This window comes from Triturus cristatus, chromosome 3_2 (genome assembly GCF_964204655.1).
Source record: "Triturus cristatus chromosome 3_2, aTriCri1.1, whole genome shotgun sequence".
Taxonomy (NCBI): domain Eukaryota; kingdom Metazoa; phylum Chordata; class Amphibia; order Caudata; family Salamandridae; genus Triturus; species Triturus cristatus.
The window spans coordinates 602,910,971-602,936,234 of NC_140584.1; the positions used below are offsets into that span (position 1 = coordinate 602,910,971).

The following is a 25,264-nucleotide window of genomic DNA, read 5'->3' on the forward strand; positions in this document are numbered from 1 at the left end:
AATATGTTTCCTAACTCAGAGTCCCTATTTTTAGCACTACTCTGAGAGCATAAAGTAAGCTACTTTTGCCTGCAGTATTCAGGCTATGGTGAAAGGGGGGAGGGTGAATACCAGGACGGGCCAGTTTTCTACCCCATTTCCATTTTTTTAAAATTCTATCCCTGATCACTATTGGCTTTTCTGCCCACAAGGGTCAGAAAAACTATTTAGACATCGCTCATATTTTCAATTTACACCACTTATAATAGAATACAACCTGCAAAGATCATGCTTTAGAGAAAATGTATTTATATATATATATATATATATATACATATATATATATATATATCTCAATATATATATATATATATATATATATATATATATATATATATATTTATATTTATGACTTTCCAAACGACCAAGTTTCCAAAGTCTATGGCCCATAGACAGGTGGCAAGTCAAACCGGGCAGGTCTCCCGGTGAATATGTCACACGCTGCAAACTTCTTCAAAGAAGGACTCGCACTCAGGGAAAACCAAGATTTATTCACCACGGTAACGCGTTTCGACAGACAAGCTGTCTTGCTCACACAAAGTCGTGTACATTTCAAAGGAATCTTTATAGGTACAAACATGAAAGAAAGACTACTGTTTGTCAAATGGTCTCGGCCTGCAAATGTGGCGGCCATGACTGAATGTCAAAAAACAAATAATACGTTATATGTTATACTCAATAGATCAGTTGGTATTGACAATACAGACACACATTGAATGTAAAACATGTGTATAATTATATTTTGTTATTGTAGACTTATAGTCCTATGTCTGTAATCATATTGCATCAAAAGTGAATCTGAGCGGATCAGTGTAATTACTATAAATGGCAAATAGTGCTCGAAAAAATCATGATAAACACCCAGATCACATGCAGTCAGGCGATCAAAACTTACATCTTGAGTGGGGATGGATCAGACTTTGTACCCTTTGTTTTTACATAAATATCCTGGCGGCATAGTGCCCCTAATGTATTAGGCTGATAACCCACTAAATAAATTTTATTTCTAACGAACTCAGAGTGTGCCTGACTTAATAATATATTATAGCGGACTGTTAAATCTTGACAAATGAACCATGATTTTAAACAAACATAAGTAGTACGAAGATCTAACAGTTTTTTTTTAAAGATTCAAGAAATGCAAGGAAGAAACAATTGATATAGTGCACATCACAACGATTCGGGATAAGAAAAAAATGATCTTATCTGGGAAAGACCCATGGGACGCGGAAGAAAAGGGTAGGGTAGCTGGAACGGATGGAACAGTCCACAACTGGAATAACCCTTCCTTTCTTCCTGTATAAAAATATCAAACATGAAAGAAAAAGTGTGTAAAATCACATATTAAAATGTATAGGCACATACTATTACATCATAGTAAGTACTTCAATATAAAAGCAACATCAGTATGAATGCTAGAAGCTATATGCACAGACAGCTAAAGTATACTGGAGGGACTAGTTATCCCGTAGATGGGTATTCAATTCTTCATCAAGATTGTGCCCCTTAGGATACTTAGTTTCCAGTTCAATGATCCATCTAGATTCTCTTTTCCGTAACATTAGAGTTCTATTGCCTCCCCTGGGACCAGTATGTACTTGGTCAATCACAAAATAGCTGAGTAGCGAGCTATTTGATAGGTGGAACAGTTCAAAGTGTCTGGCAATGGGATAATGGGTATCTTTTTTGTTTATGGCTCGCATGTGTTCCAACACACGTTTTTTAGCCATCAATGTAGTGCTTCCCACATACCACATTTGACATGGACATACCAAGACATAAACACAGTATGTAGAACTACACGTTAGAAATTGTTTTATACTCCTAGGGGACCTATGACCTGGAATTTGTACAGTTTTTTTCATGCTACTGTTACGACAGGCTTTGCAGTGCCCGCAAGGGAAAAAAACCTTTTAGATTATGTTCACTTGAGGGTTTCCTGGATGTAATGTCGTTATGTATTATGATATCTCTGATGTTACGACCTTTTCTGTAGGTAATTCTAGGTCTACGCTCCATTGTTTTGCCTATGATGGGGTCGCTGGTCAGAATGTCCCATTTGTCAGCCAGTATTTTGTGTATTTGGTTGGAGTTAGTGTTATAGGTAAGAATTACTCTACCTGTTTCTTGGATATTGTCATTTTTGTCAGAGCTTGTTTGTGTCTGGGAGTTTAATGTCTGAGTACGGTCAATTTGATCTACTCTTTTGATGGCTCTTTGGATTACCCAAGCAGGGTAGCCTCTGTCTTTGAATCTTTGAATCATAATTTCTTTTTCTTTTTCAAATGCGGCAATGGTACTACAATTTCTTCGTGCCCTGAGCAGCTCACCAAACGGGATACTCCACTTGAGAGTTTCAGGGTGGCTGCTAAGGGCATGAAGAAGAGTGTTACCAGCCGTAGTTTTGCGAAATAAACTGGTTTGCAGTGTGTTGACCTGAGGTGTTATTACAAGGTCCAAAAACTCAACTGACTGTCTACTCATATTGCTTGTCAGGAAAATATTCTTGTTGTTGTTATTAAGTTTGTCAATGAATTCGGCAGCTTGTTGTTCGGTGTCAGACCAGATGAGAAAAAGGTCATCAATATATCGAAGCCATAATTTGACCTTTGAGAGATATTGATAAAGTGTGGTATCTGATTTGATGTCCTCCTCCCATTTACCCAGGAAAAGATTGGCAAAGCTAGGGGCAAAGCATGTCCCCATCGCCGTACCTTTAATTTGTTTGTACATAATACCATTGAACATAAAAATATTGCTGGTAAGACAGAGTGACATCATCTCCAGCAACATGTTAGTATGTTCAAGGTATTGAATGGGTCTGGTCTTCAGAAAGTGATGACATGACTTGACACCTTCGGTTTGATCTATGATAGTATAGAGTGAGTTAACGTCTAGCGTTATCATAAGATCATTAGGTTCCCAGGTGACATGTCGAAGTTTAGCTAAAAAATCGGTGGTATCTTTTACATGGGAAGGGAGTTCAGTAACATACTCACGTAAGAAGTGATCCACATACTTGGATACATTTTCAAAGGCACTTCCTATTGAGGAGACAATAGGCCTCCCAGGTGGTACTGTAGGGTTTTTGTGGATCTTTGGCAAAAGATATAGGATAGATAGTTTGGGATAGTCTCGTTTGAGAAAACAATATTCTTCCCACGTTAAATACCCTTTTTCCTCCCATTCTTTTAGTTTTTCCCAAATATTACAAATGCTGACATTATACATTTCCATATTGGCCTTCATATAGAAGTGGTGATCATTCAGTTGTCTTTCCGCCTCCAATATATATTGGTCTTTTTCCCAGAGGACAATGTTGCCACCTTTATCCGCTGGGTGGATGACAATGTTAGTATCGTTGGCAAGTTCAGTCAAAAAATCTTTTTGTTTACTGGAAAGATTAGATTGGATGCGGTTGTTTGTTTTATGTTTCAGTTTCAATAGGGCTTGGGTGACCACCTCCTGGAAAGTATCGATGTTATCGTGAGGAAGGTTAGGATAAAAGATCGATCGAGGTTTAAATTTGGTAGAGGTAATAGAGTCAGTGGGAATATCAAGCTCCCATTCCTGATTATCCATAGGAGATGGGGGGTCAAGTTCAGTTGCGAGATCCTGTATCATGTGCAACATTTGGGCATCAGCAATAGTTACATTGGAAAAGGGTTGATTCATAGTGGTGTCTCCGTCTCTGGATAGTGTATTAGAAATATCCTTTTTGTACAAGGCATGCCATTTTTTTTAGTTTTACTTTTCTAATGAATTTGTACAGATCAATCCGTGTATCCGCATAATTAAAAGTTTCTGAGGGACAAAAGGTTAATCCCAGACACAGTGTACTTTTTTCGGAGAATGTTAATTTTCTCTTACTCAGATTAACAATGGTTTTATTTACCGTGTCGTGATCCATTATTGTTTGCCTTTGGAGCCACGTATCTCGTTTCCCATGGGCTCTCTTGCATTGCTCTTTTGTTTGTCTCTGTTTTCGTCGCTTCCGTCTCTGTTTGCTCCTCCCCTCCCTCTGCCTCTTCCTCTTCCCCGGCCTCTCCCACGTTGTTTTCCTCTGTTTGGTGTTGATTGTGGGGTTGTTCTCGGTGTCTGACGGCCTTTTCTCAAGACCCGGAACTCGTCTAAAAAAGTGGCAGTTTTTAAGGTGATCGGTCTGTCAGAAATCGAGCTCACTGTGGAGATTAAGGTGTCATTGTCTGATCCACTTGTTTCAGCAGTGGGGTTCTCCGCTTCTGTTATTGGAGGTTCCATTGTTTCCTTTGGTTGTGGTAGATTTTCATATAAGTGGTCGTATTTGTGACTATATGTTAAAGTGCGACCAGACTCATAATCTACACAGTCTCTGTGCAATTTGCGTTGCTTCCGGTTTTTTATATCTTCCTCATGTTGTTGCAGTTTGATTGTTATTTATATATATATATATATATATATATATATATATATATATATATATATATATATAATGTTAAAATGCACTCAGACCTTCATTGAAATTCATTCACCAAACGTAAGACAAGTGCATGTTCTTTTCAAACTATATACCATAAAAGAAGTTCAGAGTCCTCTGTTAGAGAAAGCTAACGAATGCCATTATTTTTTAAAATATGTTTTTAAATATATATTTATAAATCTGACTTATACTATTTATCTATCTCTAATTAATTTGTGTATCCAAATCTAATTTTTTAAATTAATTCCTCAATACTGCACCTCACAGTTTCCATCTCATGGTTAATCATTCAAGTTCTTGGTCTCTTAAGACTGCCATTTACCCTTAGAAGAGAAATCCCACCATTTGGAACCCGTACTTTCTGTAGCCTAGATCACCTTTACTTAGCATTCTTTTTTTTAGAGTTCTCAAAATGACTCCGCTGCACAGAGCCACAAACCAAAATACCCTACAATTCTCATGTAATGTATAACGTTTTCTCTAATTTTAGCTTCATTCAGACTCCAAAGCACATACATATCTTCCTATATTTAATCTGTAATATATTATGTACATCCACTTCGATATTTATCTCTCGGGGAATGCTGTTCTATAGCAGTACAACAGATATGCATTTACCTTTTTTTTCTTAGTTGATTAATGTTTATGCTAATGCCCCATAACTAAGAGTCGTTGCTCAGTTAAAATTATTTTCATGACCTTATTTTGGGTTCGTTCCTGAAATTGCATAAACATCAAAAGGGGCTTTAGGTCTCGCTTCTGTTGCTAAACTTGTTATAAAATGTGTTCTCATATGGGTTTTCTAAGGAGGTCTCTTACCATGCACTGAGTAAACAGGTAGTTCCCTCTTGGTCATCAGCACACGCAAACCCCACTCTCAAAATGGCTGCTATATTTAAATCAGTACTCCAAAACGTCAGGCGGCACATGTCCATGTCTCCATGGTCCCATATTAGTATGACTCCATTAGTCCTCTCCTAAGAGGATATTATTACCTACATTCATATTAAATTCTTTCAAAGGAGCCCTCAAATACAACAAATCTTTTCCCTTAACATCATTCCTTTTAGTCCTGCATCTCTATTTTGCCTTAGTGTTGACATAAACCCCTATCAGCATGCACTCTTGAATGTAATATATAATTTCCCCTATACCACTCGGTTTGCACTTATACTCTTATTACATTTACTCGGTTGGATTCAGAACCATTACTTGTGGTTCCAGAAACACGAGATTGTCAAACAATGGTTTACCACTTAGCTTCGTGTGTCTATTTATGTAGCAAACTTTTGAATTATCAAATTATTGTAGACAATAGGTAAACATAAACCTATTCAACAATAAAAATATTTCACCTTTGCGGTTGTGCCCCACATCTATCAAGCCCTGGGGGCACCTTAATCCCTTATCAGCACACTCTCTTGTCTTGTTAATTCACTATCAGAAAAAAATAATTTATATGGTCCCTCATATTCGGGATTTCTACTTAATTCTAAGACATCTTAAAGTGTAACAATATATCAAATGTATTCAGTTTAATTTGACCAGCCATTTTTCTTGCTACTTAAAACTGGTTTTATGATCAAACAAGTCTCTTGTGGAGTATTATATAAGACCCACTAAGCTGCTATAAACCTCGATTCTTTTGAATGACAAGTAAGACATTTGCATCATCCTGAATGGGGTTTTTAATGAGTGCCAACTTCTCAACACACACTAATGTTACATAGTCTCCAAGACATTCTGTCAGTTATACAAATATCTTATATACGAATGACAGATCCCCTGGGCATCTTTTATGAAGTACATACGTAGTTCCCATCTGCTAACTTCAATTGTATAAATGGAAGCTATACCATACAGAATCGTTTTTTTTTAAAATCCAGAAGTTTCACTTGCAGCTCCCCATTTGTATTTAAGCTATTCTCTACCACTTTCAATTTATAAATCCTAGAGGCTTCTACATTTCTTAATTTTAATTATGTTTCCATCTCTCTTCTGTGGACAAACTGTTAGGATTCAAGGGAATCTCACCTCCGAAATATTTGAATCTTTATGCTCTTTTGTAAAACATACAGCCATAGAATATCTACTGTCCTTTCTCTTTAAATCCCCTTCATGTTTCTGCCACCTAACTTTCAACTTTCTGATAAGGTATAGTTTACCATGTATGAGGTTAGTGAGCTTTTTTTAAAAAAAGAATTACTATTCTTGTAAGAACAACAGTTGCAATATCCACATTTGAAGAAAGCTTTTTCCATAGGTAACCTTCTAAACTCACTTCCAAGCGTTGTATCTCCTACTGTGCCACTTGGACTCAACTTCTCATTCAGCGTTGCTTTTGTATGTTATTTGTGGCTTCTTACATAATACTTTGACACGTTTGTCCCTTTGTAATAAATTCTAGTGTCGTCTAATAGTGTCCATGTAGTTTTGAATTTTCAGCATTACATTTTATAAACAAACATACATTGTCTTCCTTGAAAGGTTCCTTTCATAATGGCAGTTTCGGCTTAATAAAGCAAACTTAAGCAAAGTTCTTGCACTGCAGTGATAAATGAGCGTGTGAATGTGTGTGTGTGTTTTTTTAGTACAGTTAGATATATGTGTGTGTGTGTATATATATATTTATATATATATATATATACACATATAAAACCGCAAGAACAGCGAAACGCTGTGTTCAGCCTTCCCCTCACTCACTTATGATGGTGGTCCGCAGCGAGGTGGCAATCCTCGAATTCTGAACGTAACGCTGTAATTCTTCTCTTACTTGAGCCAACAGCAACCACGGACAACTCTTAGCTTCCAAACAGTCTTTATTGGAGCAGCGAACAAACGACCAACTCAACGCGTTTCGGGATAGAAATCTCTTGCTCAAGAGTTGTCCGTGGTTGCTGTTTGCTCAAGTAAGAGAAGAATTACAGCGTTGCGTTCATATATATATACATATATTCCAGCTACCGATTGCCCAAGCAATTGAGTTGCACTCGAGAAAAGACAGTGGGAAAGCCTTTATTGAGGATATGAACATCCATCAGATTGCAGGTTACAATTTAAGCAGCCATTCCTTCGCTGCCTGACGCGTTTCGAAAGTTCTTCTTTCTTTCTCAAAGGCTCTCGCTGAGAATGGTTCATGCAGGGCGGGCTTCCATTCCCATTAAGTACAGCTGTACTCGGCAGTAATTTTAATCATGCAAGGAAATCAGTGTGACTCCATTTACCAGAAGCCCCGCAGTGTCACATGACCAGCCCATCCAGGGCGCGGTTAAACAGCTGTACTTAATGGGAATGGAAGCCCGCCCTGCATGAACCATTCTCAGCGAGAGCCTTTGAGAAAGAAAGAAGAACTTTCGAAACGCGTCAGGCAGCGAAGGAATGGCTGCTTAAATTGTAACCTGCAACCTGATGGATGTTCATATCCTCAATAAAGGCTTTCCCACGGTCTTTTCTCGAGTGCAACTCAATTGCTTGAAACATCCTTTTTACAATCAAAAATACAGGCCTAAAGATTTTGACAACATTTTGTTTTTTATAATCATAAAATTCTGGCCAGAGGCTTTAACAACCACTTTACCAATCACTTTTCAAAATGACACCAAATGGCTTTATTGCCTCTGGAAAAACATTAGGTCCCTTGCTGTAGGGCCAAGCCAAGACACTGGCCAGACCAAAAATGGGGACATAAAAGGCCTAATTTAGGATTTGACTGTCCATCCGGGTGGCATGCGACATTACCTTGCCAGTCTAATGGATTACTGGCAATCAAATTGAGATGACAGTTGAAAGGAACCCCCATTATCACGTTCAATGTACAAAATGTTTGGTGGATGAGTGACCAGGGTGTAAGTTTTATTCAAAACACAAAAATGAATGACTGACCCTCTGGAGCATTATATTTTCTGCCCCTCACACTCCGGTTTTTGCTGACTGTGATGGGCAGAAAAAAAAATGACACCATCCACTTTATAGAGGGTGGGCAATGTAATGGCCTTGCTCTGATTACCCCAACTCCTTTAGGTCATCAAAGAAAGTTTTCCATCAACAGAGGTTTATCTCTCTCAAAATTAATGTGGCAGACCAAAGGTTTGTTGTCGGTCTCTATTTAAGTGGCCGGATCAAGGGATTTTTGATGGGGTACTCCGTCGCGCTTGCGACTGAGTACTTTTCTGCAAAACTCTAAATCGGACCAAGAGTTTCTTTCTCAAGCCACAGACCTAAACCAATGGCTCGACCTAATTGTAGCACCAATGCTAGAGAGCTCATGTAATATGCAACCAGGTTCAAATATTTTTCTTAAGAGATCTGCATACCCGGATTAGCTCCTGCTTTTTAGGTCTCGCCTGAGCCAGCGCATGCTCTACTCTGTCTAGATATTTAGTGAGTGGGCTTTAGAAATCCGACCACAAGCTTTTGCTTGTGGCCTAAAGCTTGCGGTTACGAGCATGGGCATGCGCACAGCCGCCATCTGGCTTTCCTCGCAGCACCCTCACAGCGTGCGATCAGGCGCCATCTGGCTTTCCTCTCACTTGCTCTCCCAAGCGCCTCGCTCCGCCCCTCCGTCTGCTTTGTTCAGCCTTTTCCTCTGTGTGGCGAGCAGGGCCGGCTGAATGCATCTTTTTGGTGGCTATTGTGTTGAAGCTGCTTTGTGTGGCTTCTTCTGACCAGCGCTCCTCACCTCACCCCCTCCCCCCCGGGCCTTGTGTGAAGGACGCACCTTTGCTCAAACCGCGTGCTCGTGTACGTGGGTGTGTATTCATTTGTGTGTCAATGGCTGTGCGTCAGTGCGGGGCACACATCTGCTGTTGTGTGTCTGCATCAGCCAGTGCCCATGTGCCTGGCGGCTCTGCCTGCTGTGTTATTGTGCGTGCCCTGCTGCCGATGCTCGTGATGTGCGGTGCGTGTGCGTGGCTGCGGGAGAAGGTTGTTGTGTGTTTGCAGCTGTGAGAGATTGTCTATGTTTGTGAATCAGGCTGTGCACTGTCTGCGTCTATAATTATAAATATGTGCCTTTGTCATTACCGTAGTGTTTACTGCTGGGTGTGTTCTGTGTATTTCGGGGTCAGTGTCGGTGTTGGGTCCTGTGCGTGCTTCTGAGGTTCAGCTGTTGTTGACACTGTGTTCTTTTTTTCACTGTGACTCTGTGGCTGTTCATCTCTTGAGTGGTCGTGTTCGCCTCCGTATTTGTGTGACCGCTCCTCTCTATGGCTGTGACTCTGCACTGCACCTGTGTGTGCTGTCCAGTAACACACATCGTTTGCCTGCAGTTGTGTATCTTTTGTGCCTTGCGTGTCACGTGTGCGTTTGTGTATCTCTGCTCCGCACACGCATGTGTGTATCTGTGATTCCCAGCGTGTTCTTGCTTATGCGTAGCTGCCATTTGCGGTGTGTAGCTGTGCTTCTGTGACGTCCCAATGGCATTTGTTTGTGTGTGTCTGTGATCCACTGTATGTATCCGCAGTGTTTTTATGACTCACTGTGTGGGCTTGTGTGTCTGTGATTTCGTGTTTAGATGTGTTATTCTCTGGGTAGCAGCATGTCTAATGTATCACCCTGTGTGCTTGTGTGTGTTTGCAGTTGTATGGCTGTGCCTTTCTGATTAATGCCTGTCATCCGGTGGTTTAATGCCACACCTCCTCCCTCGTTTACTAAAATATTTGTGCGGCTCCTCAGAATGTCATGTCATGTTTTCACAATTATGCATACAATTGTCAGCTCTAATAACTCACGGACTCTGACCTGTCACACTACAACCCCATGTTGGCAAGGTAGAGGGAAGCGCTTTTGTCAACCACACGCAAATGAGTTGACAGAAATGCTTCTCTGTCTTTGCATAGGGCCTAAGGAACAGTCACTCTCTGTACATCAGCTCTATGCTAAATCACTAGCCCTTCTAGCTGTCTCTTAAAATAAAATGAATGTTCAAACAAACTACCATCTCAGTATTCTGTATGTATGCGGACTGGAGCTGACATTTTACAACTACTGGTATGATTTGTGCATGCATCCCCAAAACAAGGCTTTGCATCCAACAGACTCTATCCACTGCAACCCCCACACCGCCCACACATTAGCCTCTGCTTAGTACAACTGACTCTTTTTGTTAGGCTAAACATCAAACTGCAAACAGGAGACAAATTTACTCTCTAAATACATTAAACAGTGTAAAGTAACTATAAAGGCCACACCGATATTACAGAACTGTCATATACAATGGTTAAAAGCAAACTGTCAGTAGGAGAATTACTCCCATTCCCCAACTACAACAAGCATTGGCATAGCCAATATGTCTCACCTTTGGGACCTTATAAGTGTTTAGTTATCCAGCACAATATCCTTGGTGCAACAACATCAAGTGTTGCATGGCTAAACACTTATAAGGTCCCAAAGGCGAGACCTATTGGCTATGCCAATGCTTGTTTTATTGGGTGGCTAGCAACTGTGCAAAACTGCTTTCGCCCCTTGCTTTTCTCTTGTTTTAATCATAAATCATAGTTTCCCCGGGTGTTTTTGTTTTTTTACAGGAGACCCTACCTCATTGTTGCACAGAGCACTCTTCTTCTCATTCCTTCTTGGAGGACTCTGGCAACGAAGCAGCAAAGCTGCTGTTTCTGAATCGCCTCATCTAACATGCTCTCCCACCTGCCCACCCCTCTCTTCTGATGCGTCTGTATGACCACTTCATCCACTTATCGAAGGTCATGCGTTCAGGACAGTTGCTTCCTTTCACTTATCAGGACGCAGTAGGCACTTGTGATTTGAGCAGGCAATGAGATCCCTTGAATAAGGCCACTGTGGCGAGGCCGGTGCCTCCCTCAGGATGGGGTGTTTTGTTCCATCACCGTTTGACACAGTAATGCACCCATAGGGTACCACTTCACGAATACGGAAAATTATTTTTAAAAACAAGCAATGACCTGGTGGATGAGCGTTAGTGAGTGAGTAAGGATGCTGTAAAGTGCACTGTTGCGCGAATGCCTCCTGGCATTAGTGATCTTCTCACTATTGCTCTGCTTGCTTCAAACGACTTAAACAGAAAAGTGCAGGATGATGCTAAAGATTTTAAGCCAGCAGGTGCTCTTGGCCTCGCACACCCGTGGGGAGTTAAACAAAACCCTCACATGTGGAGCAAATTGAATTTTCCGTATTTAGATCCCTGCTTGACTGATTTGTACAACGTTTGTATTATAGCCAACAAGGTTAGCAGCTAGGGCCCACCCTTGACCAGGCACAAAAGGCTGTTAGCACAACATAAGCACTTTCCTTGAGCCCAGGCCTGCACGTTAAGATTATCTTGGGTTCTTCACATCCTTTGCATTGTTTCTGCCGCCTCCTGGAAACAGCAGCATCTCTGTGAGGGCAGAATGCACCAATAGCAAACCACCACATAACCAATCCCTCAAAAGAGCCCATGCGTGTCTATTGAATCTAGAAATGACCCTTGGTGTAAGGTCTTGGGTTTACATGGGTTTAGTGGGGTAGCATCGAGTAATCTCAGGGTGTTTTGTGTGCTGTAAGTATAAGCAATGGAGAGGCGTTATATATTTTTTCGGATGCATGAACGTGTTCCCACTACTCTTGTAATGAAAAGTTGAATTTCTTCCAGATTTTTTTGACCATTTGGTTAAACTTATTTTCATCTCTTGAGCTATGACCAGTTGCAATTTTCTCATCCGTCTTTTGTTCGAGAGGTTTTCAGACTTTTTCAGACATTTACATCAGTAAGAATACTCTCCTATTCTTCTTGTGTAGGCCTCTTTCCAATCAAGCGGAATACATCTTTATCATTTTGAAGGTTAGGAGAGTTCTGCAATTCTTATCAATTGCACAACATGTTTCTTCCAAGCACTCACCAAGTCTCTTTGAGGTTGTTCTGGTAGAAATCTGTCTAATGATTCAATCACTCTTTGGAGCAAATTTAGCAAGTATATCCTTTACTAATAAAGGTCCTTTTAAGACGATCTGTTTGTTAAATGCAAAGCCTGCCCTTAGTGTATCTTACTGTCCAAATGCAAGTCTTACAGTGGGTATTTGGTTTGTCAAACCTGTTGTCATAAATTACCTTCAGCACGTATCGCAACGGCCGCTAACCGAGGGGGACTCGTACGCTGATCTATAAATCGTATTTCGCACTGAAGCAACTACAATAGAAAATGAAATAGGTAGGGCACCCAGTCCTGAGAGGTCTGGCTTACTTGGGTAGATAAGGGAATGTTCCGTCATTGATTGGCTGCTAGGCCCGGGCAGCAGCGATGCTGTGCAAAGCAGACTTGCTAAAGTAGTGAAGGCATGCAGGAACAAGCTTATATTTGTGAGGGGAAGGCCCCACCCATACGCATTTCAGTTGTCCTACGGTCATTACCCGAGATGAGGGCATGGTGAGGACACATGACAAGAGGGTGTGGACTGATGCTGGGGTGGAGCACATAGGTGAGGTGTTTGCAGATAACATTTTGTAAATAGTACCTGATATGCGCTGTATGTGATATACCACAGGCTCAGTTCCTCACGTATAATGCTTTAGTGCACCACCTGCATTGAGGCTGGGGGCAGGCAGAGTTGGAACCTGTGGCCTCTGGCCCACTACAGTGCCTACTAACTCAGGGACAGGGTAAGATGGCAAATACCACGTTATAAATGGGCTGCTCCCTTAACACACTGTCAGGGGCTGTGTAGGGCACATATGCAGTGAAAGTGAGAGCCAAAAATGACATGAGTCGCGAGTCCACCGGATCAATCTCAATTACTCAATGGGTGCATGGTGTTGATGGTGGGGGTGTTTGTCCTTGCATATGTTGGCATTTAAGGAACTTGTTGAGATTCTCGGTAAGTGTACACAGACCCACTGGCAGATAGTACACTACTTTACAATTGACTTTGCCTATCAACAAGAGCCTGCGCTAGTTGACCATTGGGTTTTGGATTTGAGCGGTGCTTTGTTCTTGATTACAGTTGCAGCCGCGGCCCGTGCAGGTAAGAGTGGTAAGGCCTTCGGGAAAAACTCGGGTCTGATAATCAACTGGTCCAAATCTTGTGTGTATCCTATCTCTGGTGGTCTTCCTCTCTTGCCGCCTCGGCTTCCGCTCCAAATATCTCAGTCCGGCTTTAAATACCTGGGGGTGTACGTTTCGTTGGATCCGGCGGTCCGCTATGAGCAGAATCTCCTGTCTCCACTCCGGCGTTTGAGGGCAGACACGGCTCGGTGGTGTAAGCTGCCCTTGTCTCCGCTTGGTCGCGCGGCGCTGTTTAAAATGATGTCCCTTCCCAGATTCCTTTATGCACTCCAGAACTTCTTCGATGTCATTCCTGCGGCCTACTTTAGGGAGGTGGAGAGTTTGCAGAGGAGACTGGTTTGGGACGGGCGATCGCGTATCGCGTTGGCCAAGCTGACTCTTTCCTGGTATGACGGGGGCATCGCGCTTCCTGATATTAGACGGTACTATTGGGCCTCCCAGCTGTCTGCCATTAATCATGCTACGTACGCTCCTGGTTCGAACCCGGCATATGAGATGGATAAATTCCTGCTCCCCGGCGGTAACTATAACAGAGCGCTTTACTCGCGGTCTGCTGGTGGGGCCCTTACGGGCCCTACCAGGATTGCGGTCCGTGTATGGAAGGCGGCTAACGTTGCGATGGGCTGGAGTGAGCGTTTAACGTGCGCCACTCCTCTATTCGACTCAGACCGCTTGGGAAGCCTCTGGACAACGAAAGGTTTCGAGCGCTGGGATACGATCGGCATCAGCAGAGTGGGGGACCTGTGGGTTAAAGGTGCGGTTAAATCCTTTGCGGCGCTTCAGCGCGAGTATGAGCTTAGTGACAGAGAGTTCTTCCGTTATGCACAGGTCCGGCACGCCCTGCTTTCGGTCTTTGGGGAGGGGACCACGGTCCCTTCTTCTTCGCCTCTCGAGGACCGCATACTCGACGGTCACGTCCCCGACAGTACTATCTCCCTGATTTACAAAAAACTGATAAACAATCGGGCTGACCTCTTGGTGCGTCTTCGGGAGGCATGGACGGGAGATGGGGTGGAGCTGGACGATGAGGACTGGCAGACTGCACTGTCATCCCCTAAGGAGGTGGCCATCCCGGCCCGTCTCCGCCTGGTCCAGCTTAAGATTCTCCATCGTGTATATTTGACGGGCCCCCGCCTGGTCTCGATGGGGTTTTCAGACGACGGACTCTGTAAGCGTGGCTGCGGGCTCAGTGCTACTTTTCTCCATATCCTATGGGAATGCCGCGAGGTGGCGGAATACTGGCGCCGGGTGCATGATATTATGAGACGAGTTACCGGGGTCGCTCTGCTGCCGGAGGTGCGTCGTTGTGTGCTGAATGTATGGGAGCCCAATGACTGCAATGCGGCTCAGGCTCGGTGGGCGGCCTTGGGGAACATGATTGCAAAGAGAGATATTGCGCAGCTTTGGGGTTCCCAGCGGCCTCCCACCGTGTCCGTCTGGAAGGAAAACATGGACTGGTGCATGTTCAGGGAGAAAACGGTGTATGTGGCCCGTGGTAAACCGGGGGCTTGGGGTAAAATTTGGGGGCAGTGGTACGCGTATCGTGGGTCTATCTGTGCTCCCCCTTTGGTAGATACGTCCGGGGTTGCCTCGTCCCCCTGATCCTTGAGGGTTCCTTGTGCATCTCGTACTTCGGAGTACAGATTTGGTTCTCTCGTTGCCCCCCCCTCCCTCTCAGGTCTTCTTTTATTGACCGCCCTCGGGTGGTTGGGTGTTGACTCCCCCGGCTGGTGTTCGCCGCCCTTCATAAGTCGTTTCGCCTTGTTTGTTGTATTTTTGTATTTTTCTTTTTTGTTGTTATTTATACTAAAAGTGTGTATTCTGATTTCCTTTATGTGCAGTCTGATTTACTGTGATAGTGCGGAGCCCCTGTGGGCCAGCCATTGTTTTCTGATATGCTGGAACACTTTGACTACTAGCGGCCGGCCCTGGTGGTTGTAGGCCCGTGTTTGTAACCCTTTTATGCACAATAAAATCTTTAAAAAAAAAAAAAGAGTGGTAAGGCCGTGGGGCCATGTGGGGGGTAATTCGAAGGACGATGACGAGGGAGAATTAAATAAATATTTAATTTGTCCTGGTCAACGTCCGTCTAAATCCCCCCTTCCCTGGCCACACCGCTCTTACCTGTATGGGCCGCGGCTGTACAGTTAACTATTCTTATCACGTTTATTGTAGTTTGTCCCTTGGGACCACACAAAATATGTATGTAATGCTACACTTGTCAATGGATATCCATAATGCTGGATGGGTTTGTTGAACATGGCGTTGCATAATGATCACTTGAAGTTTGGTATGCTGCTTATGTCTGAAACTGTTAATAAAGATATATTGTACAAAAAAAGCGATATGGGTCTGCGCAAGTGTTTAAGAAAGCAGTGAACAAATGTATCCCTCTGAAAAGTCGGTTGGATAATAAAATGAAGCTAGCTAGTGGAGCACATGTGTGGTTGGTGTGAAACTCCTGTGATGCCCCCTAGAACAGCCCTAAGTCGAAGTGGCACATTCTGTGATCATCAATAGGAAATGTATGTTAATGAGATTTGGGCTGCTCCCTACCCTGGACTTTGAGCCTAAGTGGGAGGAGGAGGCATTGGAGGGCCCTGCTACACAATGAATGTTGTGCCTTAGGAATAAGAACCGGCAGGTCAGTGGTCGTGGAGTCTTTAAACCCCCAAAACATCAAGTTAAACATTTGGCTTGTGTAATTTCCTTACATTTTTAAAGGCTGATTAAGGTAAAGGGCCTCTCTAGACAGGGCCCCAGGTTGCCTTAATTCAGGAAGGGTGCCAACTGCCAAGCGTAGTTTGTCAAAATGGATTTTTGAAAGACGGGTGGCTAGAGGGTGCATTAGGCTTGAGAGTGAGAGAAAGTTTGAACCCTCTGTCCCATCTGACATGGCCCAAAGATCTATGGGGCCGTCTTTATACCCTACATGCTGTTTGCTCCTACCCTTAGAGGAGGGGAACTGGTCACACTTTGTACCTTGTCATGCATTATGCACTTCATAGTTTAATAAACATGTGGCTACACTATGACGGGGAGAGGGATTGCTTTGGTGTTTTAAATGTGATAAGGCTGAAGCCCTCTGTACATCATTTGCTGCTATGGTCGAATGGATGTGCCCTAGCCTGTGTTTTGATTATATTTTTGCTTTTGTAAATGATTGGTTACTCAATTTGTTAGAACACTGTTATGGGGTCCTGCTCGGTCTCATGGTCAGATATAAGACCAGGGCCAGGAGTGAACTGGTGGCATCTAGTGCTTTGCTATTTTCCCATGCACTTTGTAGTATAGTTTTTTTTGCATTTGCTGCTATGATGGGGCTGTTATTTAAATGATGCGCTGAATATGTAGAGGTTTAAGAGCTGTGTTTATGATGTTATACTATGCCCTGAATTTTGTGAGGTTTATGCGCTGTGTTTATCATTTGCTGCTATGGTTAAATGGATTTTCTTCTTGTTAGGTTTCACCTCCACAGTGCTTCCACTGTGCTTGTGAAATCTATTGAATTTAATTTAAATCTTAAAAGGAGCTTACATCCTGACCTTGCTTTTTATTTGTTTGTGTGCTTGCCACTTACTTTTCCTCCATTTCTATTGGTTGTAGCATACTATTTCCTGTTGCTATTCATGTGCTCTTTCTTATCAGTCTCCCAATGCCCAAGTACTCCTTTTCATCCACTGTTGTTGAACTTCTTTGTGATAAGAGCTCCCTGCCGCAGGGTCACAAGAAGAGCAGGACCGGTTCTGTTTACTCTTTCTTTTTAATAGTTCTCTTGCTGTGTTTAATTTCAAAGCAGGACTGTGGCATCCCAGAACCCCTCTCCTCTTGCCGTCCGCTGCTAAAATTGATAAAATCGAGGACTCGTTAGTTTCCTAACACCCCCCACCCAGGGAGACACTCCTGATTCAAAATGGCCACCGCACATGTGCCTTGGTTTCATTTGCAGCTCCTAGCTTCTCAATTATACCCAGGCAGACAAATAAGAGCCAGTAAACTGACATATTCACTCGCTGATTCATATAAAATATGTATTATATTGAAAATGTATTCAAGAATGTAAAATTATTAGAAATGTGAGATGTCCGCGTTGTTTTCTTTTTCCACCGGCAACAAAAACACAATCTAATTTGACTGCTGTGTGCTCTTTTGCTGCATTGAGCAGGCCTGACCTCTACTGTCCGTTTGCCACTTTGATTTTCATTGCAGCAAATTTCAATTCTTATCACTTCCTGTCTGCAGCTGTTAAGCATTGAGGACGGCAAAGTATAAATAATGGGGGGAGAGGTATCGGCTTGGTCTCTCTTCTGTGTGCTTCCGAAAAATCGTCATAGGTGTTCTGCAACTGATCACCTTTTTATTAGAACAGGTTCAAGACTCAAAAAAAGCATTATCCGTCATTACTTAAGTATGGAAACTTGCCAATTGGGCCATTAGTTCCCTTAAGCAGGGCCTTGCTCTAAAAAAGAGGAAATAGTTGTTTCCTCTATTTTTAATTTATGTAAGAAGTTATTAATTTTCCCTCATTTTATTGTTGTTTGTCTATGTTGGAGTCAGCCTTGTCTGCTTAATTTTCATGTGCGGATGGTTCAGTCCTCTTAACAATGGTGTTTCTTGCTTCTGTCAAGAGAATCATTGTGTCAGAATTCTTCAGGAGGTTCCGATCAGTAACATTTCTGAGCTACTAAATGCTGATCTCTGACCTCAATCTCATTTTCCTCCTTCCCTTCCCAGATGTCCTGAGGGTTACTTTTGAAGTTAATGAAGAAAGCGTGGCTACCTGACTGCACCTCCTGTTATTCTGACGGGGGAGGGGGTGACCAGAAAAAAGTAATCCAAGCCCTGCATTTTCTGACACAAACATGCAGCAAGGCTGGCATGGTCTGCCTTACTGTGAGCCAGCTGGCATCTGCCTTACTTGTTCCTTCAGTGATCTGAAGGGTAGCTTGCGGACCACAAGGATATTTGAACGTCAGCTAAAGACATCCCCTTTTCCATTTGTGTGCTTCTGGCTTTAATTTTACATCAGCGAGCAAAGCATATAATGCGGAAGGTTTTTAGCTAAAATGGCTAGCATAAGTTTGGACTGCTTGACTGTTCAAAGACAAGCGTATTTAAAAAACAGTGGGGGCTATTTCACTCACTGCAATCGTATATTAAATTAATATTAAAACAGAGGAGTGCTGTGGGTGGTTTTAATGGTGGGTCACTGATTTTGGGGTTGAAGTTTGGTCTACATTCGGTTACATCTTTGCAGTTTCCCTTCATAAGACTGAAATATTGGACTATAGGATATAGGGACACATTAGAGCCTCCTCTCTGTCAAATTAGATTGTACAAGAATATCTCTGGTTATGCCCCTACAGATGCTTAATCTGACTCTTTATGTTTAGAATAATAAAAATTGCAACGGACGGTTCTAACATACGAATACCAGATACTCATTTCTAAAAATCCCACTAAGAAGTAATTTAGGAAGACAGGGCTCCGAGCCATATTAGTGATTCCTCCGGGCTTGAGAGAACTTACCAGGCCTTCCTAGCTTTGAAGTGGCCACAGGAACTAGAATAAAAGCCTTCTACCTGCATTCCAAGCGAGGGTTGTTGGGATGCATGTGATGACCTACCTCTCCACTCTCAAGGACATGAAAGCATCACGGGAAAGGGTTCTGATCTTGAATGGTACAACTCAGGCTAGTGGTCAGTACTTCTTCTGTGTCTTTTGTGCAAGCACAAGACAGAGAGAATTGCAACCTCTTTGTAACAGAACACATCAGGGCACTTCTACAGCACCTGTGAAGATTTAGCAATTACCTATTTGCTTTTGCCAAGCTTGCCAAGCATAAAATAGGTACAAATTTCCATCACAATTAAGCAACTCTCACTTTAGTAAACTGTTGTTGGATAGATCCCCTAGACCCCCCAAATCGCCTTCATATTCAAACCTGCTTTTCACAATTTGTTTGGTGGTCAGTTTTATATAGCACCAACATCACCAGAAGGTACAGGAGGGCTTTATATTACCACCAGTTACTTCATACAAGCGCACAGGTAACTAATCGTCTCCGCATTTAAATCTGCTTTTTACAATTTTATTTTAGGGTCAGTTTTATATAGCGCCAACATCACCTGAACCTACAGGAGCGCCTTATATTACCACCAGTTACTGCACAATATATTGCCTTTCTCAATAAACAAGTTGTAACACTTTTACATCGTTTCTTTAAACTTATATTGCGCAATTGCTTACCAAAATAAAGCTGACAAAAAAGATACATTAATCATATAGGCGAAACCTGTTGCATTTGCCACTGCTTGATTTTAAGATTGCATTTATGCCATGTTTTTTTACTTCTTATAGAAATGGTTATCCTAATTTGGTTGACTGTATGCTTTTATGTTTATGTTATGTTATTAACACTCATATCGCGCACGGCTACTCAAGAGTGTCCAGGCGCGGAAGCCAAAAGCGAACGCTACGGAGCTGAAAGCAACTATGGTTTTTATTAACTAATAAACAAAATGTCACCCTTAATGGGTCGGCAGCATGCGGTGCATCGAAGTACTCGGGTCACATGACATCGTCTCCCAGATTTGGTATTTTGAAGATGTATACCCAGGCTATTTTCGTATGTTTTCATTGTAAGGAAAAAAGTTCAAAAAAATTGCCAACTTTCAATATTTAAAGGACCTAACGTGGTAGGATTACTATTTAAAGTAAGCAGCAACCAAGCTGACTCCAGTAACCTGTCCTGTGGTTACAGTTTATACACGAAGTTAGTAAATGTTCTAGATTAGAAACCGCTGCCCTATTGGATCCTATGAGTTACTGAGTGAAGATGGCATTTACAAACTTTTAGCTACACTAAAGGCCTGTTTCCCAGACTCATTTGCAATTGATGTGTTGTGCTTATTTTTTACTTATTACCTGCAAATGAGGGAAAAGTGCAGACATATCACGAGAGCGTTGGGTCTAATCTAGAAGGAAATATGTCTGTGTCACTAGTTAATTTGTAAGCAGTGTAATAATAATAAAACTATCTTACTCTTTTTGGGCTTCTTAAAAAAACCATACGAACATAGCCCTTTTGAGGGTTTAATTTTACCTTTCGACGTTTTAAAATTTAGTATTATTTCACTTATATGTTGTACGTTTTCACTTTCGTTTGATGGTATTACTTTGCTACTTTTTACCTGCGTGTCGGTGTACATCTGACTGCCACATCATTTCTGTTCCGCTATTCCCTTTAGCTTGAGTCATTCACCCAGCCTTCGTTCTGATCGGGCACATTTCATTGTAGGTCGCGTGAGGACTTGCATCTTCAGAAAGATGGGTGTTATGGTCCAACCTGTTTTTCGCGCCCTTTGCCTTTCATCTACTAAAAAACAGAAACAATTAGAAAGTGAATGTTATTTGCCTTTACTTTTATTGAGGAGTTTGCATTATATTTGCTTTGTAACATCCTTGGGACTTTGCCGCAGTCAGAAGCCCACTCTTAAAGCGCTTTGAATGACCTCCGAGATTAATGGACCTTGACCAGCATGCCTGGACTTGTTAGCTTCGCTGCGGATTTCTGGCCCACTCTCCTCTGCATTTAGTTAGCAATGCAGCAAGAGAAGCTGCATTGCTGGACATCGTTGCACGGTCTAAACTGTTTTCGTATGTTGCGGAGGAAGCCAAGTGCTAGTAAGCGTTTATTTGGGCCACAGAACTCGCGCCCAAAATATGCACAGATGGGGAAAAACTACATACAAATAACTGTGATTTTGTAGTCAAATGCATCTAGACTTGTCCATAGAGGCAATGCACGTGTTATAACCAAGAAAACAATCACGCGAACTACCGGAGCATTGTGACTGGAGAATGGAAGTCCCGGCTCACTGGTGGAAGCTCCTGGCTGAAGACGGCTGAAATGCCAGAAACCGGTCCTAGGAAGCTTATTTCCGGTCCAGGAAGGCATGACTTGGCAGTTCCGGCTGGACTGTTCCCATGAGGCACAGGGTCAGACTGATTTGCATACGGCCATGTGTGAACTGGGGTGGCAGAGTGGGCTAAAGAACGGTGATGGATCAAACCCAGATCTGTTGACTGGGTGTGAGTGTTTGATTGGTTCTGATGCTCCGTCCATCAGCACCCCCTTTTGTTCACCATAAGTTGGCAGGGTATGCTCAGACGTGAGTCCCTTGCTCACTTTGCTACTGGATTCAAGCAAGCCTGGCTGAAGACAGCTGAAATGCCAGAAACCGATCCTAGGAAGCTTGTTTCCGGTCCAGGGAAGGCATGGCTTGGCAGTCCGGGCTGGACTGTTCCCATGAGGCACAGGGTCAGACTGATTTGCATATGGCCATGTGTGAACTGGGGTGGCAGAGTGGGCTAAAGAACGGAAACCCAGATCTGTTGACTGGGTGTGGGTGTTTGATTGGTTCTGATGCTCTGTCCATCACCACCCCCTTTTGTACCGGCTTTGTTCCCCATGAAGCTTGTTTCCGGTCCAAGGAAGACATGTTCGGGCTGGACTGTTCCCATGAGGCACAGGGTCAGACTGATTTGCATTTGTTCATGTTTGAACTGGGGTGGCAGAGTGGGCTAAAGAACGGTGATGGATCAAACCCAGATCTGTTGACTGGGTGTGAGTGTTTGATTGGTTCTGATGCTCCGTCCATCACCACTGTGCGTTTGTTGGGAAACGTAAACATTGAGATGATTCTCTGTACCCTCTCAGGAGATGTTGGCGTATAGTCCTGCTAATTCACAGTGAACCATTTGCACCCCTTATCTCACAGGGTAACAATTGTGTGTGCAACCTCAGAACATGACAAACCTGACTCCCCCAGGAATCGTGGTAACAGACCTAGAGCCATTTTGCTCAGTCACTTGTGCATACTCAGGCAGATACAAAAAAAAAGGAGGTGTTTCAGTGTTTATTGATTTATTGTGGTTCTTGTTTAGAAGAATGTGCTGCAATGATTAATAGAAAAAAGCATATGAAGGTAATTAGCAATACGAGAACAGAGTAATGGATAAACAATTCCACTATTGTGCTAAAGCAGAGTATATATGCAGGCATATAAGTACTGTGTATAGTGTACTATTAGTTGCCTTGGGCGGGTGATCTGCCAAATCCCTTACTGGAGGATCTAACCCCCATTACCTTAGGGTAAGTGTATGGAGGTCCCCGTCTTGCTCACAAGTTGGACATCCCTCCTCACATAGGGAAAACAGAAATCAGCTCGCCTGAGATTTCCGACAAACTGACCTTGCGGTGACTGCAGAGATCTTCTCTCCTGAAACCCGGGAATGTTTGTGTATTTATAATAAACAGCACCCATGCTTCTGTGCCGAAGCCTCCGCCAAGCTGACATTGTTTATCCTCTCTCTTTCTGTTGCCTTATGGGCAAGCAACAAACAACAACATTTGTACAATGTATGTTTAAGGTGTCATGATAGTGTGCCTACGAAGTTGAAATGTATGCAATATGGTTTCAGAGAAAATAATCCTACACAGTCACGCAGGCAAAGGTATGTCAAAAGTCGACGTGTAAGAAAAGAAGGCAACTTAAGAAACACGTGCATGTAAATTATGGCGTTTCTTTCCGGACCTTACTCAGCCACATGACACCAGTGTTTGTGAATTTCAAATATTCGTAAATTTGTACACATTGAAGGAGAACTTCCATGGGTGCAGATTTACAAATTGTTTTGATAAACCAGTCACTATATACATTTAAGATCCCAGTCCAAAACATTTACTAGTTAAAACCTCTAAGTGAAATGAGAACAATGAGGAAAAAGTGACAGACATAACAGACCTGACTCTGGGCCCCAGACACAACCAAACTAAGAATGCATTTGAGGGTTACACCCCAAACATCCCGCTTTAACTATGCCCTTGCCCATCCCTCCTGGGCCTGGTAGTTTTCCCATGGAACTCATGATTACAGTGATGTACGACACAGCAGTCTGGAGTTCCTGTTCTGGGAATACTATTTTAAATGTTTTTTCACTGCAAACACACATGTTCTTCTCTGCTGTAAGAGGCCTTGATGGTAGAGTTGCCAAATCGATGCATGTGGGCAGTGCTCCATCTATCTAGACCTCACATTTAAAAAAAAAAAAATATCAAGTGACTGATGGCCCCCTGTACTAAGCCGAGTTGTGAAAAGAACTCACACAGGGAAATTAATAGGGCAAACAGAGCTATGGGTCTGGCTTGACTTAAAAAGCACAAGCCGAGCCATGAAAATGTTTGTTATGTATATTGTGCAAGAAAAGTAATGTAAAAATATGATACAATCTCTTCAAAATTAAAAACAAATGTAGTTTGTTAGCATGCAGCAGCGTTTCACCGTAGTACCACAGCATAAACAGGCATTTATTAAAAGTGATAGTTTTTAGAAACATTCAAGATTTGCTCCTCAGTGACAATGTTATTAGTGAACTCAGTAGTCATGTGAACACTAAACATGGCCTAGATTTTTCTATTTCATTTAGTGGACTGCAATGTTGCTCTTACTATAAGAAGAGGTGCTTGTACAGTGCTCATCCTGAACTAAAATATTTAAAATTGCGGTCATATTTCATTATAAAGACAAAGGAGGTGCTGTGAAATATAAGATTTGGCTAGTATCACACAATTTAGACATGCAGGAAAGCCAGTATTGATTCCAGGTTATCTGTTTTTACATTGAGAAATTTAGCCACCAGATGGATATTTCTGTCTTTCTCTTTCTCTCTCCCATGTACATCAGTGGTCGCTGTTTTGTCATTTATGATTGACTCATGATGACAAAAACTGACTCAGGGCCCCCAGACCCAGCTACCAAGTCAAGAATGCATTCATTTGGTGGGTGTCACACCCCAAAAACTCTCCCTGAAGCTAAGCCCCTGAATACAGAAGCTGCGGAAATAAGATGTATTGCAGAGGTCTTATAGAAAAGGTAGGGAAATCTCCTATGAAGCTATGGGTGATTCATCCCTAGTAGTATAAACGAGAAATTGCATTAACTTTCGCTGGTCAAATATTTAATGTTGTTATCCTACTGAATTGACCCTGGAAGCATGAATATCATCCTTCCTGAGATTTCAACATGTGGCCTTTAGTTTGTGTGCATCAATTCTTCATTAAATGTAAGTGCTTTTCTACACACTAGTTCAGGCTTGCTACTTTCCATTCACATTTTCCCCTCCCTACCTGAAAAGATAGGGTACCAAAACCTGTTGCACATTATTGACTCATGTAAAAACTTTGGAGCAGCTTGTTATGTTCTTGCTGTTTTATATAACAACAACAATGGCTCCAAATGGCTGCATGAAGGCACTGATGAGTAAAGAATGTAATCTGTCCCACTGAGAAAACATGGTACCTAAAGGTAGGACTGTTGTTCCTCTGAGCTTGCTGATTGAGAGAAATTACCCAAACTCTTCTCGCCCAACTGACCCAACCATACCATTGCTGTTCATCAGCTAAGTAATGTCATACTGATGTTCATCTCTTCATGAAGCACGAAGGCTGGCCTCATGTGCCCAAAGGGTACATGACTCATGGTCTAAGAAATAGTAATTAATGAAGGCCCCAGCAGATCCATACCTAAAGTTGCCCTTGTACAGCGCTCTGTTGCCTTTCGGCTAGGTTTGTGTTCTACAAATACCACACACATCTACAATGTCATATTACCTTTCATTGATTCCTGGTCAAGGTGGCCGCTGGGAAGGAGCACTGTGACAGAGCTCCCGGGCACTAGGATCACCCACA

General features: G+C 42.4%; 1 protein-coding gene and 1 long non-coding RNA gene across 9 annotated transcripts in view; one reads left to right on the plus strand and one right to left on the minus strand.

The window, feature by feature from the left end:
- Positions 1-25,264, plus strand: part of ADGRB2 (adhesion G protein-coupled receptor B2) — a 1,096,893-nt gene that overhangs the window by 468,018 nt on the left and 603,611 nt on the right. The window lies entirely within an intron of this gene.
- LOC146857810 (uncharacterized) lies at positions 550-21,455 on the minus strand. The gene is made up of 3 exons (XR_014979959.1): positions 21,356-21,455; positions 20,706-20,890; positions 550-1,335 (listed from the first exon to the last, which is right to left on the minus strand). It is a non-coding gene; the product is annotated as an uncharacterized LOC146857810 (long non-coding RNA).